General features: G+C 41.4%; 1 long non-coding RNA gene across 18 annotated transcripts in view; it reads right to left on the reverse strand.

Moving 5' to 3' along the window:
* The window catches only part of LOC126648896 (uncharacterized), a 286,520-nt gene extending 264,571 nt beyond the window's left edge, over positions 1-21,949 (reverse strand). For all 18 annotated transcript variants that reach the window (XR_007630907.1, XR_007630921.1, XR_007630923.1 and 15 more), the window contains exon 1: positions 21,707-21,949. This is a non-coding gene — a long non-coding RNA (uncharacterized LOC126648896). The remainder of the gene's footprint in view (positions 1-21,706) is intronic.
* Positions 21,950-27,073: the final 5,124 nt, after the last annotated feature.

The following is a 27,073-nucleotide window of genomic DNA, read 5'->3' on the forward strand; positions in this document are numbered from 1 at the left end:
CTTATTTTGTTGTTTTATTTATAAAATATAAACACCTCATGGGAAAGACAGGCAGACAAAACACAAATCTACATCCTTTCTCCACTTATTAAGAATAATAAAAAGCAAATAAATGTTTTGCTGGGAAAAAGTAAATGTTCCAGCAGTCAAATATGATCTTATTCTGGCACTGTGTTCATATGCTAGTTAAGTTTCACAAGCTAGTCACAACCCACATGCTGTGTGTATCTGTATTTCTGTCTTCTTCCATATTTATGCATAACATATTTAAGATAGGGACAATGTGGTCAGAGGAGAAAGCAGAAACTTCTCTTGTAAACACATCAGTAGTCATGGAATTTCAGAATCTAAAGAGAGAGTTGATCATTTTGACACCGCAAACAGCACGTTTCCCAGTGGCAATATATTTCTAGCATCATTAGGATACTACATGTTCTTTCCACAGTTATTTTCTTGGGCATCTGTACACCTTCTTTTCTGTAGCCATTTCATTTTGAATGGAAAGATAGTCAGGAGCCAGCTGCAAATTGAGAGGGAAACAATCCTTGAAAACCTTGTGCCACTTTCTGATCTTACTACTGCAATTTTAGGAAAGGAGGTGGCCAGTTTGTTTGCCTTATAACATGCAAGAAAAGACTACAACTATGAGCTACAGTCTGCTAGATTTTCTACACCATCCCAAGACCAGAAGGAAATTAATAATACAAAGAAATATAGAGAATATCTTCTTCATTATAGATGGGAAGTGTGCTGACAACTATTAGCTGGTCAGTAATCAATAATATGAAGAACTGATTGACTAAGACATTTATTTGAAATTTTCACAGAAGTACCAGGACTTGTCAGAGAGCACTGGAATGGAGTCCAGTGTGAGAGGAAAATGCCCCCCATGTTTGTAATGTATCACCAAAAAGCCCATTCAAACTGCTGTAATATCTGGTGCTGTTATGAACTGTACTCTAGGTAGTTGATAATCACATAGTTTCAAAAGTGGTTACCAGGATTTAACTGTACAGCCAGAGAGGGAAAAATTCTGTACTGTGTCTTCAGAGAACAGTTACAACAATCTGATGCAAATACATGTGCATGAGGAGCAAACAAGAGGAGCTCAAAGCTTTGGCCCAGTCCCAGAGATGTGACATCACTGGCATAAGTAAAACGTGGTGGGATGAGCCCTGTCAGTCACAGGACTGACAGAGTACCCTGTTGGATGGTCACAGGCTATTCAGGATGGATAAGCAGGGTGGAAGAGGCAGAGGGGTAACAGTGTATCTAATGGAAGGGTTAGAATGCAGGGAGCTCACAGCTGGCAAAGGCACAGTTGAGAGCCTCTGGGTAAACAAATAATGTGGATGTCATCGTGGGACTCTGCTACAGACCTCCCAGCCAGGACAATGATGATGACCAATTATTCTTTTAGGAGCTAAGGGACACTTGGAAATCAACAGCCCTTGTCTTCATGGGGGACTTCAACTTGCCAGAAATTAACTGGGAGCATCACACAGATGGTACAACCCAGGCTAGAATATTCCTAAAAAACCTGAATGACAACTTTATGAAACAAGTCCTAAAACACTGAGGGGAGACCTCATTGCAGTTTACAACTTCCTCATGAGGGGAAGAGGAGGGGCAGGCACAGATCTCTTCTCTGTGGTGACCAGTGACAGAACTCAAGGGAATGGAATGAATTTTGTGTCAGGGGAGGTTTAGGTTGGATATTAGAAAGAGGTTCTTCACCCAGAGGGTGGTTGGGTATTGGAACAGGCTCTCCAGGGTCACAGCACCAAGCCTAACAGAGTTCAAGAAGCATTTGGATTATACTTTCAGGCACATGGTGTGACTCTTGGGAGTGGTCCTGTGCAGGAGTTTGACTCAATGAACCTTGTCGGTCCCTTCTAGCTCAGCATATTTTGTGACTCTGTGATTCTTCTCTTCCCTTTAGAAAACCACACTCTGTAATGCTCCTTCTTTTTCCTTATAATTTTCCAGTGAACGACAGCCCTAAAGCCTCTTTTGTTTGTTCCAGTAACTGCAGAAACATCTTTCATTTGATCTAAGGGCTGCCTCTCTTTGTGAACTGTTCTAATTGAACATCCCACTGAACTAGTCCATCACTCCTTCTTGAAGCACATACTCTCTGTACACACACAATTTAATCACAGCTGTGCAGAGTCTACAGCCTCAGCCCAGAAGCTGAGGGACTCTGGCTGACTTTCTCACCAGAGGCATGTGTTGGCAACACCACTAAATTGTTCACACCATTCATAATACACAAGGTATTAAGGGGTTCTCAGCATAATTTCTCAGTGTAACTTCTCACAGTAACAGCCTGTCTCTTGAAGATGACTACTAGTGCACTATTTACTTTCTGGATAGGAAATAAAACTGCTTGGATCACAAGGAGAAAGAATTACTACACCTAAGAAAATTGTTTAAATAAGTAATACCAATTTTGTGAGTTCCTTTGCATACATACAAGTCTAATATACACACACAGTTTGAAGCTTTAGAAATATAAGAAAAGAATGTCATTGCTCCAGAAACTGCAGTAAAGACCTAAAAAGTACAGAATTCAACTGGGTTTTTTTCTCTCCTGTTTTCAGTCACAGGCCCCATAATACTCATTTTGTCTCTACTTCCAGTTGCTATAGATGGTGGGTGACTGAGATTTAATTTACAACCATTTATGCTAGCATGTGTTGAGACAATCTGTAAAGGTAAACTGAGTGCATTCATTTAAGTCTCAGACATCAAAGAAACTAAGCTGAACCTTTAAGCATATTGCTTTTCAAAAACTAATTTTAAAGCCAGTCTCATATTTTGATCATTCTGAGCTGGAGGTAACTCAAATCATTCTCCCTTCATTTAACCTTCAGCCTTGCACACTGTTCTTGCTACGTGCTGAATGAGAAAGGAGATCAGCAGATCAATTTCTTAAAGTCTGTTCTAAAATGGCTGCATGCATTTTGTAAGATTCTTATTTGCTATGGAGGATGATCAGTACAGATATTATCATGTAGGGAGGACGTAGCAGAGAGATTAATTTTTGCAGGTAATTCAGCCTGATGGATAAGGTGTGTATGCAGATACTGTCAGTATATCAAACCATACCTTGCCGAGTAAGATAGACAAGGTAGTTTGCACATATGAGCAATACCCAGTCCTGACTTGGCTGGAGAAGTGAAGACACTACATCCAAATAATGCTGTAATTCCTGTCTCCAGTCTCACCTTTCTTCAAAGAGATAAGCAAAGTACAGATCAAACACTGTCTCAGGTCTGAACAGGGTTTTGACCCCTACCAGCAAAACTGTTGACAGTTTCACTTTACAAAGATCTCTCTTCAAAATGTGCCCTTCTGCACTGATATAGTCCAGTTCCTGTGATGCCTATAAACAAGGAAAGTTTGAAAATCTTTTTAAATTTAGAAATCCCACAATACAAGTGTCACTGTAACCTATTTTTTAAGACCTTTTATTTTTTTTTTTTAATTTAGGATTTTAGTGCATTTGCACTGCCATGCATTTCATGCTGTCCCAACAAATAAGTAGTTAAAATAAGGTAAACTGTTTAAATAGAAAAAGGGCAATGTGTGAAAACCACACAACAAAGTAACTACAAATGGGGCACTGCTGTAGAATTCTGTTTTTGAGACATGGGAACAAGGGAATAAATCAAATAACTCAGACTGTCCAAGGCAATATGACGGAATGTGGAATTTTTGGCATGTAACAGTCTCATGATGAATGAAAACACAAATAAAAATCAATGGCTGAGTTGTTCAAAGAACAAATTTTCCCTAGCAGTAAAAAGACTTGAATACTGGCTGCCAGCCTAATTTCATTAGGAAATGCATTCCAATTAATGGAAGCTCTGCAAACAAGAGATAATTACTAAGGCAAGACAGAGGAAAGGCCTTGCAGCCTTTCAGATTCTCTTTTTTGGTTGCAGCTTGCCCTTCTCTCCATCCAATTCATTTAAGATGTGGTTTATTGGGATTCTGTAAGTGTATTTTCCAACTGCCCCACCATTCCTGCTGCACAGGACTCACTTTGCCTGCTCCTGTCATTGGCCTCATCCCCCACACACACTATGCACTGTGAGGTTTCCCATGCTGGGGAGGGATGTATTTGTTCTCACATCTCCCTGTCTGAATGCCAGTAGTGCCATTATTTCTGTGCTACTTGCTTCATATTCATTTTGATGCTATGTTTCCTGTGCCAAATTAAATACTGGCACAGACAGGTGCCTGAAATCAAAGTTGTGCCTGCTTATGCTCTGGTGAATTTAGTTTTTTATTTCCATGATTTCATTTCCCAGGAAAACAGCAATTATGTAACCTTGGTAGAAACAGACGCCAATAGTATTAAGCTCACAACTGCACTCCTTTCACCCCAAGGGCTTCTTTCAATGGGAGAATGGAAAGTTTCTTAAAACCAAACAAGCAACCCAGACCTTTTGTTTTAACAGGCATGTTTCCTTATTCTAGCTGCACGTAGGCAGACACTTGAGATATTTTTCCTCCCTCACGTTGTCCCCTTGAAAGCTGCGCACTTACAAAGTGTCTCCACTACATCTCTCTCACAATCAATACTGGCCTTGACCCAGAGGATACTGGACAGCCCATCATGAAGGCGTGCAAAGTAGTGCCTTCTGCAGAGCCTATCAGCGAGGAGGTGTCATCGCTGAAGTCCCTCCACTGTACACCAGAAGCTGATGCTGCCAGGGACAAGGATGCCCTGCAGGAGCTGCATCCCACTTGGTTTTTTTTAACCTGCAGCACCGGGTTTCCTGCTGTCTCCTGGGCTGTTGCGAGCTAGCTTGGGTATGGAAACATATGGGCCAAATCTATATGAACCACACAAACAGCAACATAAGCATAGAGGCAACCCTACTGCTTCTGGAGACCTAAATCTCAGTGGGTCACCCACTTCATTGTCTGTTTACATTTAACCTACTTCTTTGAAAACTCAAGTGCCTGTCTGCAGCCACCACATGGCATTACATACTTAAAATACCTTCACTAACAGGCAAAAGAGAAAGCGTAAGCAGAGAAAAAACACTGGGTTTCATGGAATCATAGAATTATTATGGTTGGAAAAGACCTTTAGGATCAAGTTCAAATGCCAACTCAGCGCCACCACAATTTTCACCATTAAACCATGTCCTCAAGTGCCATATCCACGTTATTTGAACACTTCCAAGGATGGTGACTCTACCACTTCCCTGGGTTGCCTTTTGCAATGTTTTACAACCCTGTTAATGAAAAAGCTATTCCTAATATCTAACCTGATGCAACCTCCCCTGATGCAACTTGAAGCCACTTCCTCTCATCCTGTCACCTGGGAGAAGACTCTAACCCCCACCTGGCTACAACCTCCTTTAGGGTAGTTGTAGAAAGCGAGAAGGTCCCCCCTCAGCATCATTTTCTGGAAGCTAAACAACCCCAGCTCCCTCAGCTGCTCGTCATAGCACAAGTGCTCCAGCCCCTTCACCAGCTTTGTTGCCCTTCTCTGGACTCGCTCCACGGTTTGCAGCAAGGGATAAAGGCCTAATTCACCAATGCTAATAACCTGAGTGACTGATTAAAAAAAAATCAGACTATATCAGAGACAGCAATAGTACTTTGTTAACTATTGTGATGCCACACGATGCCTGTTTCCAGAGGCTGATCAGCTCACTACACGCGTTTTAGACACGGCTCTGCAGTTCTGAAGTGTTGGGTCAGACATGTAATGTATCTTTCTCTCCCACTGTGGCGATACGAGATTGTCATTTTAAAGGTCTTCCCTGGCATGGCTGCCAAGCTGTTTGTCTGAGCTGCAGTGGTATTTTTGGAGACAAAGACTTGGCCGTGGTGCGGGACAGGTGGCCTGGCAGCAGTGGTAGGAAGCTATCAAACCGCGCAGCGTACATTTCAAAACACAAACCAGAGGGAGAGGAGATAAATCATTTACTGTATTTAACTTAGCATATTGCTACTTTTTGTGACTCACATAGCCTTGCGGAAGACTCCCCAGCCAGGTTAAGCCAACTTTGAAGGAAAGACGATGTAAAGTTTACAGACTGCCAGGCACTTGTGAAGTTAGTATGCACAAATGCACAGAAGCAGCAGTGAAAACAACAAGATTAAAAATGGGAAGGAATCTGTATCAGCCCATCTCCCTTAACTCTCCCTGGGTTTCAAGGACGTTCCTATGCTTCATCGGTCAAAAATAAACCTGAAAAATCCTCTGAAGACCAGTTCAAAGAGGCAACAGCCAGAAAAAAGCATCAATACCTTACACTCCACCTGAGGTGTCTGTTCACAGCACTGGTGCTGGTTGTCCCAGGCCAAGCAAGCTCCCACCTCCTTCCAGTGGCAGGGCTGGACACCTGCCATCACGTCACCAGGTCACTTGGCCAGAGCTTGTGTGCTCCCTCAGTGCAGTCGAGCTATAGGTGGCCCCAACCAGCAGACCAGGCACACACAGGAACCACCACACACCCTCAGCAGGATCAGGAGTTGGGAAAGCTGGGGCTCAGTGGAAAATATCTCACACAGCACCTCTGAACATATCTTGCACATGCCCTGAGCACAGCTACCACAGACACTTGTGCATCCCACACCTGGTCACCCTCTTACTGAAGGTCTCCTCAGAGGCAGACAGCAAAAAGGCACTGCATAGCAATTCCTTTGAAGGTAGCTAGTTTTAATCGAGTTACCAAGAGCTACACTAATTCAGTGTTCTTCATTTTAAGCTGGATTCCTTGAAAACCAGGATTGTCAGACCACTGGTACTTTTGTCCCCATGTTTTTAAACAGGCAGGCTGTCCTCAGCTAAACTCGACAGAGAGGCAGGCATCACCAGCCTACTGAAAACCTGCAAGCTGGACAGACACAGCCAGACAAGAGAGGCCCAACTTGGAGTCCCTGTACAAGAAAATATAATCCCATTAAAACAACCACAATGTCAGATACTGGAGTGTTCATGGGGCGGAGAGATTTTATGGCAGCTCAGCAGTGCATAAAGCTTCAGGCAGACCTCACCACTAGTTGGTCACAGGGTAATGCAAACACACAACACAACACTGTGAAAACAATCTCGTGCAGAACTGCCCCCATCTCACAGAACAATTTATGAAAAAATTAGGATGTCACACAGTATTGCATGCCCTACAGCATGTGCAATTATCTTTACCAGACAAATTTATAAGAAAAGTCATCAGCTATACTTGGCTAGATGTTTTCCCCACATCCTTCAATAATTTATATTGTATTCATAAATTTACTGACTGTGCTGTCTCTCTCACTCCCTGACCCATCACAACCCGGCCCAGAATGGCCACCAGAATAACCTGCTATCATTTCCAGGGTCATCACAACAAGTGTGCCCCTGCAATCTCTCATTCTTTTATTGCAAAGATACACTGTTCCCATGCCTGGTTCTCTCTCCCATCTGAGTCAGGAGAATGAATCATCAAAAATGCTGTTGTCAAATGCTTTCTATGAATTATGTTCTGCACTGCAGCCGCTTGCTCTGCTCAGAATTCTCTAGTTTATTGGTAATTCTCCTTGTGATTGCTTTTTGAAACCACTGAAACAAAGTCTGATTGTCCCCAAAAGGGGACAGCCCATTTTAAGGTCTGTTTTTAATGGATATGAAATTGAAAGCACAAGCCAGTTTGTTACAAGGCCAATGTCAAACAGTAACATCACCATAGGCATCCAAAAATGTTATAAGAATGGGAGATGTATTACATATGTACATTATATAACTCAGCAACATCCAATTAATGGGATACCAGTAAGCTCCAGGAGCACACACGTACCAGCATACAACACCCAGTGCTGTATTTCTCAGTCTAACTTTGTTTCAAGGGCATTTGCTATCATCGGGTACCTGAGCTACAGAAGAGAAGGAAGTGTTGCTGATCTTTGGTGTACAGCTTCATCCAATTAATATTCTTTAGCAACTACAGAAAATTAAGAATTCTGTGTGGGTTTTAATCCCTCTGACCCTGACTGGGGTGGGAACTGAAGGTGCTGAATGACCTAACCCAAACAAATCTGTGCCTTCTACAAACTATGCATACATGGGATAGACATCCCTGCTCATTATATTGAAGTTGAATAAATAATATAAAAGACAAAAAGATTGTAAAAAATGCAGAATCTAGAAATTAAAACTAGAAATAAAGCATATGTTTGGACAAGAGTTTAGGAAATGAGAAATCCAGTGCAGCAGAAACCAAAGGACATCTGTCTACTAATTCTTCTTCAAACCTACTATCCCTTTCTAAAGATTTTTAATTTTTAAGATTTTTTTTTTAAGGTTGCATGCCTGTGACAGACAATTCATGCCACAAACAGAAAGCTATTCCAGTTATTTTGAATTTCATTGGTTTTCACCCAGTTAAGTAGTCATTGGATTGCTCTCCAAAAGCTTGTATTAGATCCTCCATCACTTGCCACTGGCAGATCAAAGCTAGATGACTTTCTAGCAATACAGAGTCAGATGGATCTCTTTCATGCTCAAAGTCAAACTAGAGAAATACAGCTCCTTCCCTTTGCAGTGTCTATGGAAAGTCCTGATCACTACTTTTTCTTACATTTAACCAGCTACTAAAGATAGGTTTTAATGGAAATGGTATCCTAAAACAATTCTTTCTTTAAACACCACCATCTTTAGCTTGTCAGGGAAGAATACAATTTCTTACCAAACTCCACCAATGTTAATTTCTTTGTAAAGATACTGAAACAGAGAATTTATTATATCAGGCCTTAGGAATGTAAAAATTGGAAAAATCAAAAGTGATAACACTCCCAGTGTAATGACTGTAAGGAGACCAGAAAATGGCATAAAGTATATCTGTTATCATGACAAAGACTGTAATGAGCAGAAGTGAAAAACTAATCTGTTCCAGAAGACTACATGATCTGATCTTCCATCAATTATCTATTCCGATCATGTAGAAAAGAGTTTCTGTCTACAGAGCAAATCCACTCTGACAGTTAATCCTGTTGTCTTGTAGTTCCCCCTGGAGACTAGGGGATACAAAGTATTACGTCCTGTGTAGCACTGCTCAGATATAGTTTAACAATTCCACTCATCAAATCTTTGCCATGCATGTATCTCCTTGAAGAACAGGGATAAGGACAACCCCGTCTCATCCACCTATTGATTTCATTCCAAGCTGATGTAGCAGGAGCCTGACTTCCAGATCTGTCTTACTCTTTAGCTGCCTGCACAGCAGGAGGCTGAACCCACAGCTTTAACTCTTCCTCACGCTATCAGCCGCTTAGTGAAATGTTCTAGCTCATGAACATTTGCAAATTAAACGTCAAAATGGGATGTCTGAATTACTAGATAATCAGCTTACACCTCTTTTTCTGAAAATTACATTCGACTGATACAGAAATTAAAATGCAATAAACAGGATACAATTCTCCCCACCTATCCAGTACTGTTGGACTATGAAATTCCCTTCACTGTTTAAAGTATCCAATTTCTAAAGGCCAGTAACTCTTCACCACATTTGGATTTTACTTGTAGTCAGCTAAGAGCCTTCTTTTTTCTAGCAAAAGTACCTCTTTTGTGATCTCATCTTTTCTTTCACATCTTTTTTCACATAGATATTCTGAGTGTGACAGTCCTTGTAATTTCTTTTCATTTTTTGTAGCTTCTTCTTTAAAATTACCCTTCCAGTTTGTAGAAATAAAAAGCACCTCCTATACTAACTTCAGCATCTCCATTTACTTATAGCTTGTACATTTTATTCCTTCCCTACTAAGCATCTTCTTCGTTTGGGCTTTCAATTACACAAAATTTCATCTCAACAGAACTTTTTATTACATGGTGTTCAGATCAAACAGTAAGCCACAAAAGATCTTTATAGACAGAGTACACTGCATTTAATATATGTGGGATATGAAAGATTTTGTATATAAACAGCTTTTTAAACCTAACTAGTATATTTCGAGAAATGTGGGGTTTTTTTACAGAACTCATATCTTCTCAATTATCTACAGATAAACATAATATTTCCTTAAAAATTATACGTATGTAATTTAATAACATTATAATCTTTAAATTTAAAGCCTTGTCAATGTAATTATTTAGCTTCTCATGTCTTATAAAGAAATTTGTCAGACAACATGATTCCAAAACACAGATTTCAGACTACAGTATTCCTTTGTGCGGAATACATCTTCATATACTCACAGAAACACCACTTAAGGAATTTAGGAGACATCAGGAAACATTTTCTACCAGCAGACAATTGCATTTAAAAGAAAGAAGCAAAAACGTTTCATTGATTTTGATTCAGTTACTTGGAATCACAAAACAGCAGTAGATTTTTAGTTAGTTACAGACAGAAAAGAGTCTTTGTCGTATCAGGGCATGCAGGATAGCTATTTCTTTCCCTCTGCAATTTGTAAGTGGGTAGTAAATTATTTCTTCCCTTTATCAGTCTATCCTCAAATACCACTGTCAACAGTCTCATCACTTTGGTTTTTTATATCCTGCTTCTCCAATTCTGTATCTTCATATTTTATGAAATAAGGTTTTGGCATCAAGAAAATTCATCCCTTTGTAAGCTTTTCTGCTCTTGGCCATGGAAGACCTTTAGTCCCAGACAACTTCTCCAGCCAGGAATTATCTTTTCCTCAGTTGATTATATTCATGTTAATACAACATTTATCTATAAACATATATATGAACGCCTATACACATGGAGCCATCTGTGTTTACACCTTTGTGAACCAGCCTTGAGCTGGAAACATGTGCCTCCCTGAACTAAGAGAGTGGTTTGGGGTTAAAGCTGTGACAGCCAGAATGTTCTTAGACGTGAATTGGCATCATGGGAAGACACAGTTCAACCTCTTCAAAAAAACCACACAGAATGCACTTTATTTAATGCATTTCTTCAGATAAAGCATTTGAGCAGCTGAGGAACAGCTGGAACTGAAGCTCAAACATGCTGCAGTGTGATTGCCACAGCTCCCTGACATATTCTACCTGCTACACAAGACTTCATCAGCACAGATACATTGACAGTGGGGCCCACCCATGTCCCATGGCCAGCACAGCCCTATTGTTTTCCTTCAGCTGTTTACAATCACTCATAAGTCTGTCAAGATTCATGAGCACTTTTCAAATACAATTGTGGGAACAGAAGTTCAACTTCCATGCCATTTTGCTCCATGACAAATAGTGCTGATCTTTAAAGCTTGTAAAAAAAAAGAATATTTTTATGACCTCATTGCAGTTCTTAAGGGCTGTGACCCTGGTGGTTGTGGAAAGGGCAAAGTATCACATACCGTACATCTTGCTAATCCTTTCAGAGCTTGTGTTTAGGAATTATCCATAAATAGCTACTGGTCATACAAAATACTCATGCACCTAAGGCTGGGAGCTAGACTGCAACCAGCAATTTCCTAATTAGTACTTCTCTCTTGGCGTGCATGTCTGTGAAAATGGTATGTATTTCTTCTCCATCAAGGGTGGTCATTCAGCAGTCAGTATCCTTCATACAGGTGCTTTAATAATCAAACTGTTCTGAACAGAGACACCAGAGAGGTGAACAGTAGTTCTCTCAGGTGCATTTGCAGTGTCTGCTGGAATACAGACACGAACACAGCAGGAGCACTCTCATCTTCTCAGGGAGGAAACTTATAGTCCTGGCTACACACGAGACAGCCACAGCCACTATTATTCTTTTGGCAAGACAGAGCAACACAAAAAGAGATGAGGGTGGTAATTTGTAGACTGTAACACTAAAAGACCTAGGCAGAGGACTGAGAGAATATTACACTAAGTCCCAACTGAACAACAGACAGCCCTTTATCAGAGGCACCTTCAATCCAACTGTAAAACAGGAGGGCACAACTCAGCACAAAATGGGGAGTGAGGGGCAAAAGAAGGCAACTGGATGTTCCTTTTAAGCCTGCTGGGAAATTACCAGCTCTTATAAGAAATTCAATTTGTGGCAAAAACTGGGGAGAAAGGATCATTTTAAGAGATGACTTCAAAGAGGAGGAAGAGAGAGTTCCACTGATGTTACAAACAGTTCCAACATGTAAGTGTTGCCGCAGCTGCTGGAGGATATAGACTGTGTGCATTGTGGGCTGTAAATTGAAGATAGGAATTGAACTTAAACAAAGGGTAGGCTTTCAAAACAGTAACTAGAATGGGGAGGAAAGAAGTATTTTCATGGTCACAGGAAAAAAATATAAATTCCTTCTTGAGAAACGCATGGAGGGTCAAATTTTCTGGTTATGTTTTTATAAATAATAATAAAAAAGTCTACTTGAAAAATGATTTATCATCACAGTTTTTAAAAACATTCTTAGTATATTCATACAGTAAGACCTGGAATTTGGTTATGCATTTGCACTTGGGCATTTATCAAATTTTGTGTTTAATGGTGTCATCAGCATGGTCCAGTGGATAAAAGAGCAGTTTGAGACTCACAGATACTACCCTGGCTCTGTTTCTAGGTGATCTGGGCATGTAATTTCAAAGTCCTCTGAAAAGCAAGGCAGCTTCATTATTTTCAATTTTAGTAGGATGGAAGGATAAATTGTTCCAGCAGGAGAAAGTGATAGAGAAATGGTACATATAATTACTAACTTTACTAATTTTATATGAAATACCTGGATTCAACTTTATAGCATTTTTCATTGCTTTAGCAAAAAGGTGAAAAACATGCAGGTGAACATTAACTGTTCAAGATACAGAACTTTTTCATGCATTACTTTCAGAGCCCTGTCAATAGCAAATAACATAAGCAAAGACTGGACAGATACTCAGGGCTGTACTTCAATGCAATGGACGTTGTAAAGATCAAACTTCTAAATTTTTCTGATTCCTGAGAGTGTGGAGCAGAACCTGTTTCTGTGCATCTGAGATCCCTTGGGCAGACCATGATGTCTAAGCTGTAATACTGTAAATACTGTAATACTGTAAAACAACTAAAGTTGCTTTTGCTTTCTGTCACACACCATTTCAACATTAAGAAATTCCAGTATAATCTTAACCAACCACAGTTCAGCAGAGAGTCACAGAATTCTTTCAAATGGAAGTAATATAGACACAGTAACATGAAAACTCTACACCAGGGTTTTGGTACAACCTCTGTCAAGAGCAGTGCAGAATCTCATCTAGCCCACTACAAAAATTTCATCTTAGCCCCTCACTGTATTTAGCCAATTCAGAAACATTGCCTAAGTTGAGCACTACATTCAACTGCTCTAGTCACAGGTCAAAACTACCTGCATCAAAGAACAGAAGGAATAAGTGCATCAAATTCCTGGTCTCTTTGTCCTGGCAATTTAGGAAGTCTCAAATAACAAGGTAAGAGAGCAACAGGAGAAAGGAGCACAGGCATCTCTTAAGTTATGAAGTATACATGTGACTTTTCCTGCTTTCATTCCTGACAGTAAAAACTTCAACTCAAAGAAAATTCTTTAATATAAAATCTGAGTAGAGCAAAAGACTACATTAAGTTTCATCCACATTCAGAGGCCTGAATAAAGCTTCAAAATTCTCTAAACAAATAAATGCATGGAGAGAGCGAGTCACAGTCCTCTCGGAAATGGCCGTAAGTTGCACAAAAAAGACTGAATTTAGGGTAACATTTCCTTACATGGCAGGTGTTCTCTAAGAGTTCAGATCTAAAAAACACAAGTATTCCCATAATCACAGCCCTTTTTAACTGGAATTTATTTTTACAAAGTGTTGGTACTGTTACTATTATTGTAATGGTCCAAAGGCAAACCTTGCTTTCCAGACAGTGCATTTTGTTATGCCCATGTTGGCTACACTGAACAATGCCTTCCCATGCCATGACTCACAACTGCTACTTAAACAGAGCATGCAATACTGGGACACCTCCATCTGGTAAATCCAGCACATAGTGACCTCGGCATTCCATTTTTCCAAGACCTTTGTTGTTATGACATTATCTAACCCCTTTTCTCCTTAAAATCAATACCATGTACGTGTGCAAAATATTTCTCTACCTTTACTCTGTACTGCCATTACTCGTCCAAGAACCATAGTGGTTCACTAAAACCCCACTTGTTGTACGCTACAGCTTGCACCCACTTTACTAACACTGACAGATCACTTTGCACCAGATAGCTATTCTCTTAAATGCACCACAGTCCTGTGGAAAAGTGATATTTCACCATCTAGGTCATCAATAAAGTGCTAAATAGTCACTGCTAATAACCAGTTCTTATAGGATCCAACTGAAAGGCACATACTCTGTGAGGATTCCCCATTTACAGTCATGTTTCATAGTCTGTCTGCCAGCTTTTAGTCCATTTAAGAAGCATCAAATTGATTTCATTTCAGCCTAGTCACTTGATCAAAAAATCATGCCTCACAGAAGTGTATTATATATTACTTCAACACAATGGCATTGATCAAGCTGTATTTGTTATCTCTCAAAAAAAAAGACAATAAAGAAAGGAATAAAGAGTCAGGTTGATAAAATCTATTTTCCAAAAATCACGAGTTACTAGTCTGAAAGAATGATAGGAAGCTTAAATGTAATAGGAGAATTTCTGTCACATTTTCCAGGACCAGAGCCAAATTGATAGGCTTCCAATTATCCAAAAGATTCCTTTTGAAACCATCAGTGACAAATTCCCAAGTTTGCTGTAATTTCTTTGTGTTTCAAAAGTATATTGAAAAATTCAAGCTTCATAATGCACAGAACTCTCCAGTGAATTCTGTAAAAACTTCTGGGTATTAGTCATCAGGTCCAGCTGTTTAAATAAGGTAAGAATTGACACAGCAGCAGTTCATAGAGCAGCACAGCAAAGGTGGAGGAGGGTGTTAACAGTACTTCATCATCACCATCAGCCCAGGTACAGTCTCAGTACTTTACTGTCCTTTACTGACACATGAAGAAGAGAATTAATTCAATTAATACTTTGCTCTAATTCCAATGGACATTTTTCACCCAACAACAGCCCACTCTTTTGTTCAGACTCCTTTTGTTCTTACCATGCCTCTTTAAAATTTAAAAAAAAAAAAAAAGGGACAAGAAAAATCTATTTCATCCATAATTCTATTCACCACTGAGATTTTTGTGTGCCTTTATCAATTTCCTCAAGTACTTAACTTTTATTTTATAGAACATTCACACCCCTGCCTTCTCACTTGGGGATTTCCATAGCAATAATTTTTCTTTGTTGGGTTTTCTTTGTCTTTTTGCTAATCACGTTTAACATTCTTAGATAGGAAAAAAAAATGTTTTACTATTTTTTTTGCCTTGAAACTTACTTTCAGCACTATGAAATCAGTCATTTTCATAAACCAGTGAGAATAAAGACTTGAATATATTTATTACAGGAAAACAGAATAAAATCATGATCACTTATGCCTAATTAGCTCCTCATTAGTGATCTGCACACCACAGAGAGATGTGCCGTAGGAGAGGAAAAGCTGCGGTACTGCTGACTACAGCTACCACGGCACTCAACACACAACTACACTGCCAAGGAAAATCCTTGCACGCATCCCCCAGAGTTCCATTCTCTGTTGTGGGGAAAAAAATTTCACCTATGAGAAGCTGCTGCTCAAAAGTCTCATGGCACAGATTGGGGCTTCTTATAGGCCACGCCACTTATCTCCTCAAGGAGAAGCAGCACAGACCAGAGGGACTCCCGGCTCACCCTGCAGCACCGGTTTCCACAGAACATGTGTATAATGGTCCTCTGTTACACAGCAGAGCAATTGTGCCTGCAGCCCCCGGTCCAGGGAAAGTTAAGTACATCCCCCCTAAATCTAGGGATATTCTCTCAGCTCTGGCCAACTGAGATACACACACACTGGATGGCAACTTGAGTGGCATTTTCAAGACAAGATCTCAAAACATAAATTCAAGATCAGGATCCAAAATTCAATTAATATCATATGCAGACCAAGTGAGGAAAAGAGATTGTTAAGCAGTATGTGTAAGATTCTACAGTGTAAGAGCTATATTCATTAGTGGTAGTTTATTATTTATGCTATGTCCCAGGACTATTCCTTCTGCTGTGCAAAGATCCAAAAAAGCCTTTTTACTTTACCAAAGAAAAAAAGAGTCATTTGCTAGATGTCAGTGGACTGTGTTTTCTGTTCTTCTGCAAAAGCTACTCTCTGAAGGCTTAAACGGATTGTTCTATAACCATAATGTTGTTAAAGAAATGCCAGGAAGTTTATTCACTGTTTATTAATACTGCAGAGGCCCCAAAGCAGCAAGATAATGTCCAGGCTTCCAAAAAACAGGCTTGCCAACCATCCCCTTGGCCAGTTTCCAGTTAAAGGAAGAACATGACAGCCAAGCTGCAGCTACAATGACTTCAGAAAGTGCTGAAAAAAAGCAGGATGATCTAAGCCACAGAGTTCTACTCCAATTTTATACATTCCACCCCCCCCCAAAAAAAAAAAAAATCCTAAAATGCCACTTGCATTTCATTTGCACCATCACATGAAGTCTAGACTGGGTCTCTAAGAATATTTCTTCCACAAAAGCTTTTTCAGAGTTGAGGTTTGTGTTCTGAAACCAAAAGGCAAAGCCACTAACCAACTGCAGCACAGTTCTTCATCCTACCATATGCTTTTTTTCCCTGCAAAATATTGATAATTCTGTCATCTGGATTCCTCTTATCTTTTTGATAAATGAGGCTACTGTCGTCATAACTTATTAAGGCATTTAGCCTCTCCTTTACATTTGGAACACATATCTGATATACAAAGTAATTCTGAAACACTTCACAAGAAAACTATCTTGGTGAAGACCAACTGAACTCAGGTTTGTGGTTCTGAGATCTCTTAAGATTGCTCTCTAACACAAGATTACTTGCATTTCCTCCTTCAGTGCCAAACATGAAGCGACAAAATACCTGCAGATTTTTGTTGATCTCTGGAATGTTATGGGATAACAAAGGGGGTATAAAGTGTTACTTTTCTCCTGAAGAGTAACTTAGCTTCTTCTGGAGGCACATTCTATTATTGAGCAGTCACTTTGGTTTCTATGAAAATGAACGACCATACAATACATAAAAGTGTGCTACTGTATTCCTAAATAGATAGTGACTCCAACACAAAGACCAGGCACAGACTCCAAAGGCATTGCCAGGCTGTCTCTCACCAAGGTTTGGAGAGGCAGGGAACAGGGAACAGGAACACCACCTTCAACAGGACACATTCCTTTATGCCTACTTACAAGCATTCAGGACCACAGCTCTCTGCCTGCTTTTGTCACCAGGCAATGCCTCCTCCCTGCTTACTCCTCTATACTCCAGAGAGGAAAACAGAGACATTTCAGATGTGATTGTCCCAGTTGTCTCAACATTTCATAAAGGCAAGAAAGTCCTCTAATATAAAAGTTGCTTATAAAGGGGCAGCTGCTCAGTATTTCTGTTGGATGAACACATTTGTCATATTTTATATTCAGGTAGCCTTTTTTCTTTTTCACAATACATGCAATGTTAGGAATAATGAGTTTACCATGGCTCCAAGTCCTGCAAACACAAAGTGCTGGGGTTTTTTTGAGCATTCTAAAATGTAGAACTACTTCACTAATGTCATAAAATTTAAATCCAAGAACTAGGTATCAATGTTTCATCTGTAATCTTTTTTCTTCAAAGAAACAAAAGTTTACTTTATCAAAATGCACAATCACAAGCAGAAATCCAGGAGCCTGACAGGCAGAAGACACTTACTTTTCATGGTGCTCTGTCCCTCACCACCTCAGCATCAGAACAACTCAATAGAGCTGTCACAAGAGGACCTAAGGCAAGATTTATATTATGCAAGAGTCTGGATATCAGGACACTATTATTCTTAAGTTCTCCTAATGAGAATTTCGTTTTCAAACACAATATTCCTGATTCGAAAATTATAACTGTGAAGAAATCTGATGATTTTTGGAGTGCATTTTAACACATATTTCTAAATGTTTTTAAGTTACATTTAAGGTGGCAACCACCTTTGATTACATATCCAGTTCTATTGACACCTAAGATGAAACAATTGTTCAGTAAATTTTGTCATTTAGTTCACTGGAATTGGAATTTCACTTCAAGCTTTGGCTTAATAAAATGAAGGATAACATCCTAAAATTGGATCTAGCACTTTTAAAGAGGACAACAATCCGGAGAATTAAGATTAAAAGAAAAGTAGGCAGCAGGTCAAGGGAGATGATTCTCCCCCTCTACTCCGCTCCCATGAGACTCCACCTCAAGTGCTGCTCTGGGGTCCCCAACATAAGAAGGATGTGGACCTGTTGGAGTGAGTCTAGAGGAGTGCCACCAAGATGATCAGAGGAGTGGAACACCTCTCCTACGAAGAGAGGCTGAGAGAGATGGGGTTCCATTACCTAAAGGGGCTACAAGAAAGCTGTAGAGGGACTTTTCACAAGGCCACGTAGTCATGGACAAGGGGGAATAGCTTTAAGCTCCAAAAGCGCAGGTTTAGATTAGACACTAGGATGAAAGCCTTTACTGTGAGGGTGGTCAGGCACTGGAACAGGTTGCCCAGGGAAGCTGTAGATGCCCCATCTCCAGTAGCCATCTCAAGGCCAGGTTGGATGGAGCTCTGAAGAAACCTGTTCTAGTGGAAGGTGGCCATGGCTGGGGGTCAGAACTGGGTGATCTTTAAGGTCCCTTCCAACCAAAACCATTCTATGGTTCTATGATTTTACAGTATGGTTTATTTATTCCACGTTGACAAGGAGACAGCCAGAGCAGTCTTTCCATATTCCTCCTATAACGCAAAAGGACTTTTTTTTTTATTAAAGCAGTAGAAAACAGCAATCCTAAACAATGGCATATTACTTCATAGTGTTAAACACCAGTTCATGTACTATGCATTCTGTTTTCTCCATTGTACTCCAGGCTGTTATGAAAACATAAACAAACTTAAAATATTTGTTGCTGTGCTATGTATAGCTGTACTCAGTCTTTTTCTTTTTTTCATTATTTCTATCTGGAAGCTTTTCTTGCAGCAGTATTGTTTCTCATTTGGAAAAAAAAAATGCAAGAGAAGATGAAGTATTTAAAAGCCTCACATCTTACAGAGTACACCCAGTTACAAATATGCTACAATCAGCACACTACATGTTTTATGCAGAAAGAACCAGATGATGATGGAATTCAATTCGTGCTAAGAAAGCAGGAATAGGGCTTATAAGAATGCTTACATCTGTCCCTAATTTGCTTGCACATAAAACCCACGGTAATCTGCTTTATTACCAAAGTCATATAAAAGAATTGGGCACCAAGCAGCACAGGTAATCTTGAACTGGAGGCCCTCCAGCCTAATTAGACACAAACGCCCAGAAGGCCCGAGACTGAAATATGGCATGTAGATTTTGAAATGTATGAAGAGACAGAACAGTCTCATTAGCAGCCATCCGAGTGGATGCTTAAGCCTCTGAAGTTCCTTGTTTTGACTGAGGGAAGGAGTAAGCCATGTCTATGCCTGAGGCTAAGTACAAGGAAAAGCATCCTGTTACTTCTGGAATGGCCCTGATTTCCCAACCCCCACCCCAGCACACTCCTCCTGGGCTTTGTGCAATTCCTGGCTACTCCCTTTGTAAAGACATGCCCACAGTTAGCAAGCTGATTTAATGTCGATAATGCTAGAAAGCCAAAACATTATAACTCATTGAAAAATAAGACAAAGAAGCAATTTAGTGCAGAGTTTATAGAGGTATTGCTTCATTATTCACTATTTAGTAGATACATTTCTTAAGAAAGTTAGTTATGGAGTTTTGCCAGGAGCCATTAAAAAGTGATAATTTCCCTTATTTCAAACTGCTGAAAGTTTTTTATTTTTATGGCATCAAACAACTATTGTTGGCTACTTTCTGATTACAGGCTTGTCTCTCTCTGATTACAAGCATGCATCTACTTTATATAACAATGAAAAATTATTAGTGAATTAAAGAAATAGACAGAGGAGAAGTCCATGACAATTTTAAGGCAGAACAGCTGTGGCAGAAAAGGCTATGCCTGACACAGAACTGACCTCCATATTGCAGACTTCAGGCACACTCGGGGACTGTCTATTTTTGGAAACATAACAGCTACACTTAACTAACCAGAGGGTGTGATAGAAATGTTTTTATCAAGTTATCTCCCTCTAAGTCATTTGGAGGAACAATGCAAGGCAACATATTATTTCCTTTTTCAATTGAGTTTTTACATTATCAGGAAATATCACAGTGGCCACAGAATTATAAACAACTTTTTGTTTTTGTAACATTAGGGGAGCTTTGTATTTCTTTTCATTTTCTGCAAACACAACACAAAGGAGACACAGGGACAGAGAAGAGTCCAGAGATCTTGTGTGCAATTAAAAATTATGGATAGAGCCTTCTGTTAATTGACATTCAAGGTCACTTTGCATTGTTATCTATGATGTTGTTGTATTAGTGCCTGAAATCACCAATCAGCCCCATTTTCTTGATAAATTTTATGGGAAGACTATTAGGCATTTAACCTTAGCAACAAGCACCACTGAAGGATTACTATTACAAAACAAATTGGCAAATTTTAAGTGAGGATAATTTTTTAAGAACTTTTCTTCGAGATTTTTTGAATGCTTTCTGGATTTGTAAAGGTTCAAGGCTTTCCTTTTTTTGTTAAGAATATGTACCAGGATATTCATTGTTCTTTTTTGCCCTTTCCTATGCTTTAGCTTTGGGATTCAAGGCAAGAAGAAAATAAAACAATAGGAAAGGAGGTATTTGGCCACAACATGACAAGACTCACAGTACTGCCCATCTCTGTCTGACCTCACCCAGTAACGAATATTGGGGGATGCCCCTCTGGTAGGGGACCCGCAACCCGCCAAGGGAACAGAGCTTTGGACCGCGGGCACGTCTGTCTACAGGGACACACACAGACAGACATGAGCTCACCGCCCACACAGGAGCCAGTTCTGGTCCAGGAGCCACAAAGCCTCATTAGAGCAAACCTGTGCCCAACCTGATGCGTCCGTGCCCGGCAGAAGAAGCAGGGATTAAGCGGCAGGCAACCACCCCTACAGCCCTGGACAGCAGCAGAAAGCCTGACGGGCACTACAGCAGAGCACACGGACCAGGCACCGCCACTCCCGTGTCGGCGATGAGGGGGGAAGGAATTAGCGAGGTTGGTGACCTGCCAACCTCCTCTCAGGACAAACGTAAACAAGGACAAATTAAGAGGGAAGTGGGCAAGCCTTGGCTGGCTGAAGCAGATGAGAGACGAGATGCCACCTCGGTGGGCCAAGGCCCGTGCACGATTAAACCAGCTCCGAAGGCACATGCGGGGGGAGGCGGGGGGGGGTGTCTGGGGCGTGGCTGGAAGCAGTGGAGATGGGAAAAGTGCCTGGGGCGTGGCTGGGAAGCAGTGGGGATGGGAAAAGTGTCTGGGGCGTGGCTGGGAAGCAGTGGGGATGGGAAAAGCCACCCAGGCACGAGGAGGCCGTCGGCGAAGCCTAGCGGGGGGATGGCAGAGGCCGAGAGAGATACCCTAGGCGGGCAAAGCGGGGTGGTGGAGGAAGCCCGTTAGCCCCAGGGGAACGCAGCTCATCTCTGGGCTGAGCCGCACCCTCCCCGCCACCCCCTCGAACCCACGGGAGGTGATCAGGGAGGAGCCCCTGTGCCTGACCCCGAGGGTTCTGCCCCCCAGCTCCCCCTCCATCGCCCCGACCCCGCCACCGGCAGGACGCCCTTACCTTCCCGCCGCGGGCGGGGACCGCTCTCGCCCGGACCCCCGGCTGGTGCCGCCGGGGGCCGCAGGGCCGGGCCGGGCCGGGGCTGCCCCTCGGGGGAAAGGGGCGGTAGGGCCGGCCCGGCCCCCGAGGCGCTCCCGGGGCCGCCGGCGGCGCGGAGCCGAGCGGGGAAACCCCCGGCTCTCCCGGTTCTCCCGGCTCTCCCGGCCGCCGCGGCACCTGTTGCCAGGGAAACCCAGGTGTCTCCTCATCCGCGGCCATCCCCGGCGGAGCGAGGAGGCGGGCGAGGGGTGCGGGATCCCGTGCACCCCTCGCCCGCCTCCTCCCCGCTCCGCCGGGGATGGCCGCGGCGGGGGCGGTGGAAAATTAAAGAGCGGCTTTTTCTGCGAAGGACCGGCGTCGTGGGGGGGGGTAAAGAAGGGTGTCTTTGGGCAGGTTTCCCGCTCCCCCAGTTTTGGGCACGGCAAAACCCCGTTCGTCTTACGGAGCTGGGGCCTGTTTCAAAAACAAACAAACAAACAAACAAAAAAGAGTAATTGTGATTTGGGCAGGAACTGAGCCCAGAGAGACTGCTGTGTCCTGGCCTTGTTGTGCAGGGCTCCGGGAAGCAGGTGGAGAAATCATGGGCGTATTTTCTGTGGTTATAAGGGCTTTCTGAAGGAGGAGAGGGATGTCATTGTGTTGGCTAGTTCGGCCGCAGTTCTATCCGTAGCGTGAGGGAAGATCACAGGAGAAATTACACCACCCAAAAATTGCCTCCTTTCCCTTTTGTTGCACAGCTATTTTCCTTGGAGTTAACAACTGATCAGTTCCAGGAATTTGACAGAAGCTCTGTATTAAAGTAACTGCAGCTAGCCAGGCTTGCCAGCACCCACTCACCTCGGGGCTAATCTCTTGTGCCAGTCCTGCATCTCTTTGACTGAGGTCTTCTTTGCAGCTTTTTTTGCAGCAGAAAGGATGCGTCTCTCTGTTTGGATCCTTGTGGTACAGCTTTATTTCCAAAATCCTTTAGTACTCAGCCTGTAAATTAAAACAGTGTCTTACAGTAAAAGTAGAAATTAATTTGAGAATTTCTGATCATATATTCATTACCATTAATTTTCTTTTAATTTAAGTTAATTTGAAATTAACTTTTTTTTTTATCCAAGGAAAAGTTGGAAGACGTTTTGTATATTTCCTGCTTCGAAAAGCAAAACTGAGGCATGATTGCTTATTTTGAAGGTGCTAGTAAGCAAGAAATGTGTGTTATTTTATTCAATTTAATGTATCGAGTCTTGACAGTAATGAATTACAAACCGCGATTTGCACCACTTACAACTAAAGCAGTTGGGAAATATCAGAGCAGATATTCTTCTCCCTCAGAAAGGCTTTATCTGCTAAACTGAAAGTCTCCACGGAAACATACCAATTTTCAAGAGAATGTTCATCAGGAAAACCACTAAGACCTGGCTCCAACTTTTTTTCGAGACAGACAAACCAGCATAGTCCCTGCATAGTCCACAGTCCTGGCTCTGGTGGCCCAGAATTAGGCATCACAGTCCCATGTCCTTCTACCAACAGTACTGGGGAGCACCCAGCAGAGTCCTGGCAATAATGGTTACTGCACCATAAATCTTTTAATCCAATAAAAAATCATCAGACACTGGGCAGCACTCCCTTATCCCAGCAAAATTAACATCAGGTTTCAGCATATGTGCCCTCTCTTCGACATTCCTGGACTGGAGTCTCTTCTGAAACTCCAATCCTATCCCAACAAAAAAATCCCTGCTTGTAAGAGGGACTGCTGTCATTGTCTTGGAAGGGAAGAAATGCAGTAAAATTAGAAGAGATAAGGATATTTTATCTCCAGATATATCCTTCTGCAGCAGTTGCTATGGTTTTGCACATTCTGAGGTTGTTTTGCTGCATCAGCATTAAAAATTGTCATAAAACATCAAAGGCATCAGCTGAAGAAGAGGCAATTCAATGCATGTGCTGTCTGCTCGTTCTAGAGTTTCTGTGTCAAGATATGCCACAGGTAGAAGTTTTCAGAGCCGATCAGATTTTTAGATCCCCTGCACACTGACCTGCAAGGCAAATTCCCATATCTTTCCCTTGTTTCAGCAGGACTAAAAGCTCTCTTGAGAATGAGACTCATGCTGTGTGTCACATGTGCACTGATAAATTAGCAGTAATTCCTTTTCCCTCACTTTTTTGCATAATTGTTTCATCTTTCTCACATACAGCATGAGAGATGAATCTTCAGTTTAATAAGTACCCCTGAGAAAGTGCAGTGTCTTTCACTGAGCTTGGGGGCAGTTACAACCCATCCTTTTCAAGCATTCAAGTTACTCTGAGCTAAGGAAGAGGAGCTTCATATACTGTTGTGGCAATTATCTTTCTGAATATAAGATTGCCTCACTTCTCTCACTTGTACCTTCATGGGCTTTAAAAAAAATGCACAGGGGGAAAAAAAAAACCTCAAATTTTTTTCTCAGTTCAAAGAAATTGGAATGCGTGCTGTTCATTTGCATAAATACCTGACATAGCTTTATTCTGAAGAATGCAAAGAACAAGAGGAACTTTGAGGATTTTTTCCTAACACTTTTTGACCATGACTATTGTAAAGCTCATGAAACTTGTGTACATGAAATGCCAGAGAAATGGTGCATTTTTAAGGTCCCTGTTTGTAACCTTGCATGAACTTATGGTAAAAATCAAGAGTCAACTGAAGATTAAAAGGTGTATGAAAAGAATTCATGGTAGGTATTTATTATGCTATTTTTTTGTGGCTGGTGTTCAGATGAGAGGTGACCTTATAAAATCTACCAGTGACAAAGATTTTTACCTGCCCCTTTGGCTCACATACAGCAACAGCACCAAGTCTGAAGTATTTTTAATCAAGGTACCTGCAGAACATCACAAGGTTTAGATATTTTAGTCATTTGTCTCCTGAACTCTTTCATCTCTCTCCTACAAGAAGAGTTCAGCTTACTGAGTCACAGCAAAGAAACCATGCAGAATTTTATCAGAAGGGTTATATGCAAAAACTATGTGCTACCAATGGCACTGGTCCAGTAACTAACATATGCTATGGAGACGGTAACACCACATGGGAGTGATGGGCTGGGCTGCGGGGTGAAAGGAAGTGCTAAGCAGAGTACACGGTAGACGGAGGGAGCTATTCCAGGTCTATCTTCCTAGTGCTATTTTTGAGTTTTTATATTAAATTTGATCTCGATACAGCCCTTCTTCCCATAGCTTTGGAAGTCAGTGCAGCACAAGCACATGGAAAATACTTTCCAGTTACAGCATGAACAAGCTGAGCAGGAGACACTCACTGCAAGATTATCATCCAAATCGCCATCTGCCCAAGGGAAAGGACAGCATGTAGTTGCACTATTCCTGGAGCAAAGAAAGGACCAGGTAGTTACCAAGTCCTCCTTGCTCTCTGCAGAAAGTTGTTACAGCCCATCTCAGGAGGTTTGCTCCTGCACTAGCTTGTTCATGCTGCCAGTGGCTTTAGCAAAGACAGGCAACTTTCTGCTTGTATCCCTGCCTCAAAGTTTCGTTGTTGCAACTCCACCAATTTGGGGGGGGGGGGGAGGTGAGAAATCACAACAAAAAACGTGGTCAAAAATGTGGCACCCTGAAACAGGAGAAAGAGAAGGTAGGATGAGAATATATTTCCCCTTGTACACGTTATGACGCTGTCTTAACCTGCATCTTCTGAAAACAATTACAGGCCAACCCTATTTCATACTGTTTACGACAACACAGTTCCTTCAAGTAACAGGGAAGTTAGGATGAATGTCAGACCTGAATTATGGAAAAAGTAGTCAGAATATCTATTCTTTACATAAACAAGGGCTTTTGTAAAAGCTATTTAGCCACTTAATGGTGGAACTGGATCATCAGAGAAGACTAAACTCCTTCAACGTCTTTTCTCAATTGAATGGTCTACAAAGAGCAGTTCACAGATCCTGCCCCTAAGACTGCAAAAGGGAAAGGCTGTTCAGTTACTCAATGCAATCTCTACCATAAAGCTCTGACTTAGATCACAGGTGTAAAATAACAACACCTCATTTGAAATGATACATAGAACTGCTAAGTAAACAGATAAAAAGCTAAAACGGCAACTAAAACTGCTGCCAATTGTTCGCTGTTGTCACTATAGGTAAGGGTGTAGTTAAGATTGAAAAAAGGTCATGAAAAAGGTCATTTCATTCCTTACTTTGCCTCCTTCTGGCTCTGAGCTGCTTTCATTCCAGAAGTGGTCAGAGCCTAGAAGCTATTCAATTTCTTATCATGGTAAGAAGCTGGCCTAGAAGGCATGGACAGCTAATTTATTCCAGTGAAGCCCCTTCCTCTCCAACATGTTTGTTACGCTACCTAACTTTCATAGGGGGATAGAGAATTGCTCCTGCAGACCCATGTCAGCAGGATTCCACTTTGCCATGGTGCAGAAAGTCAGAGGCAGCCAGCTTCACCAGTAATACTCTCATTCCCTGCTGTCAGAGAAGCATGAAGAGCTTGTGGGGAAGCTGAGGGCTGGAGCTGACATTTACAAACTAAGAGCAAGGGTAGTTGCAATGTCTACAAGCATAAAACTTTCATTCACAGTTTCCAGATGTTCTGCTTCACAGAAGTCAAAAGCTCCCACTAGTCCCTCAGGAGCTTACCTGGGATCAGAAAATTATTTTGTCTAGCACAGAAGACAGCTGGACGTTACCATGACCAGGTTTGGCAAGTTCCCAGAGGTTGATAGTCCATTTGACAATATTAGCATTATGTTGGTTTGCTTCTGTGCTATATGGTTGCATAATTTAAGACAGATGAAACTTACCAAAGAGCATTCTACTTACTTTATTCCTAGCTGAACAATTACAGTCAGTCAGTCATTTTATATCTGTATATAGCACTTAATCCATATTGCAATAATTCATGTACCATGTTATATTGCTGCACTGAGCCTCTGCCAGTTTCAGATCAGTCACCTCTGTCAAGTCCCATAGGATAAAAGAGTCTGTAAGACCTATTCAAAATAATTTTCTACCCTGGATGACCACACATGATGTAACTTCCATCACCGTCCAGGTGCCAGGGGAAGAGCAACTGATGTGGAGAAAGGCTGTTGGAAATGGTATTCCTGCCTATGTCATACCAGCTGCTGAACTTATGCTCTATTGTTATCTGAATCTGCACTTGCAGTGACTGCCTGGACAGCCTCTTATTTTAATTGCTATTACTTTAATGACATTAATCTGGGGGAGGGAACTTAGAGTTAAAGCAGCATATTTTATGTTTATAGAAATTATAATCATGTTCAGAGAGCAGATTAAAAGGGCTCTCATAATGATGGCAGTGAAGGCAGAAGATAGAGCTTTCATT

The sequence above is a fragment of the Myiozetetes cayanensis genome, unplaced genomic scaffold (assembly GCF_022539395.1).
Source record: "Myiozetetes cayanensis isolate MyiCay16 unplaced genomic scaffold, myiCay2020 scf5-8, whole genome shotgun sequence".
Taxonomy (NCBI): Eukaryota; Metazoa; Chordata; class Aves; order Passeriformes; family Tyrannidae; genus Myiozetetes; species Myiozetetes cayanensis.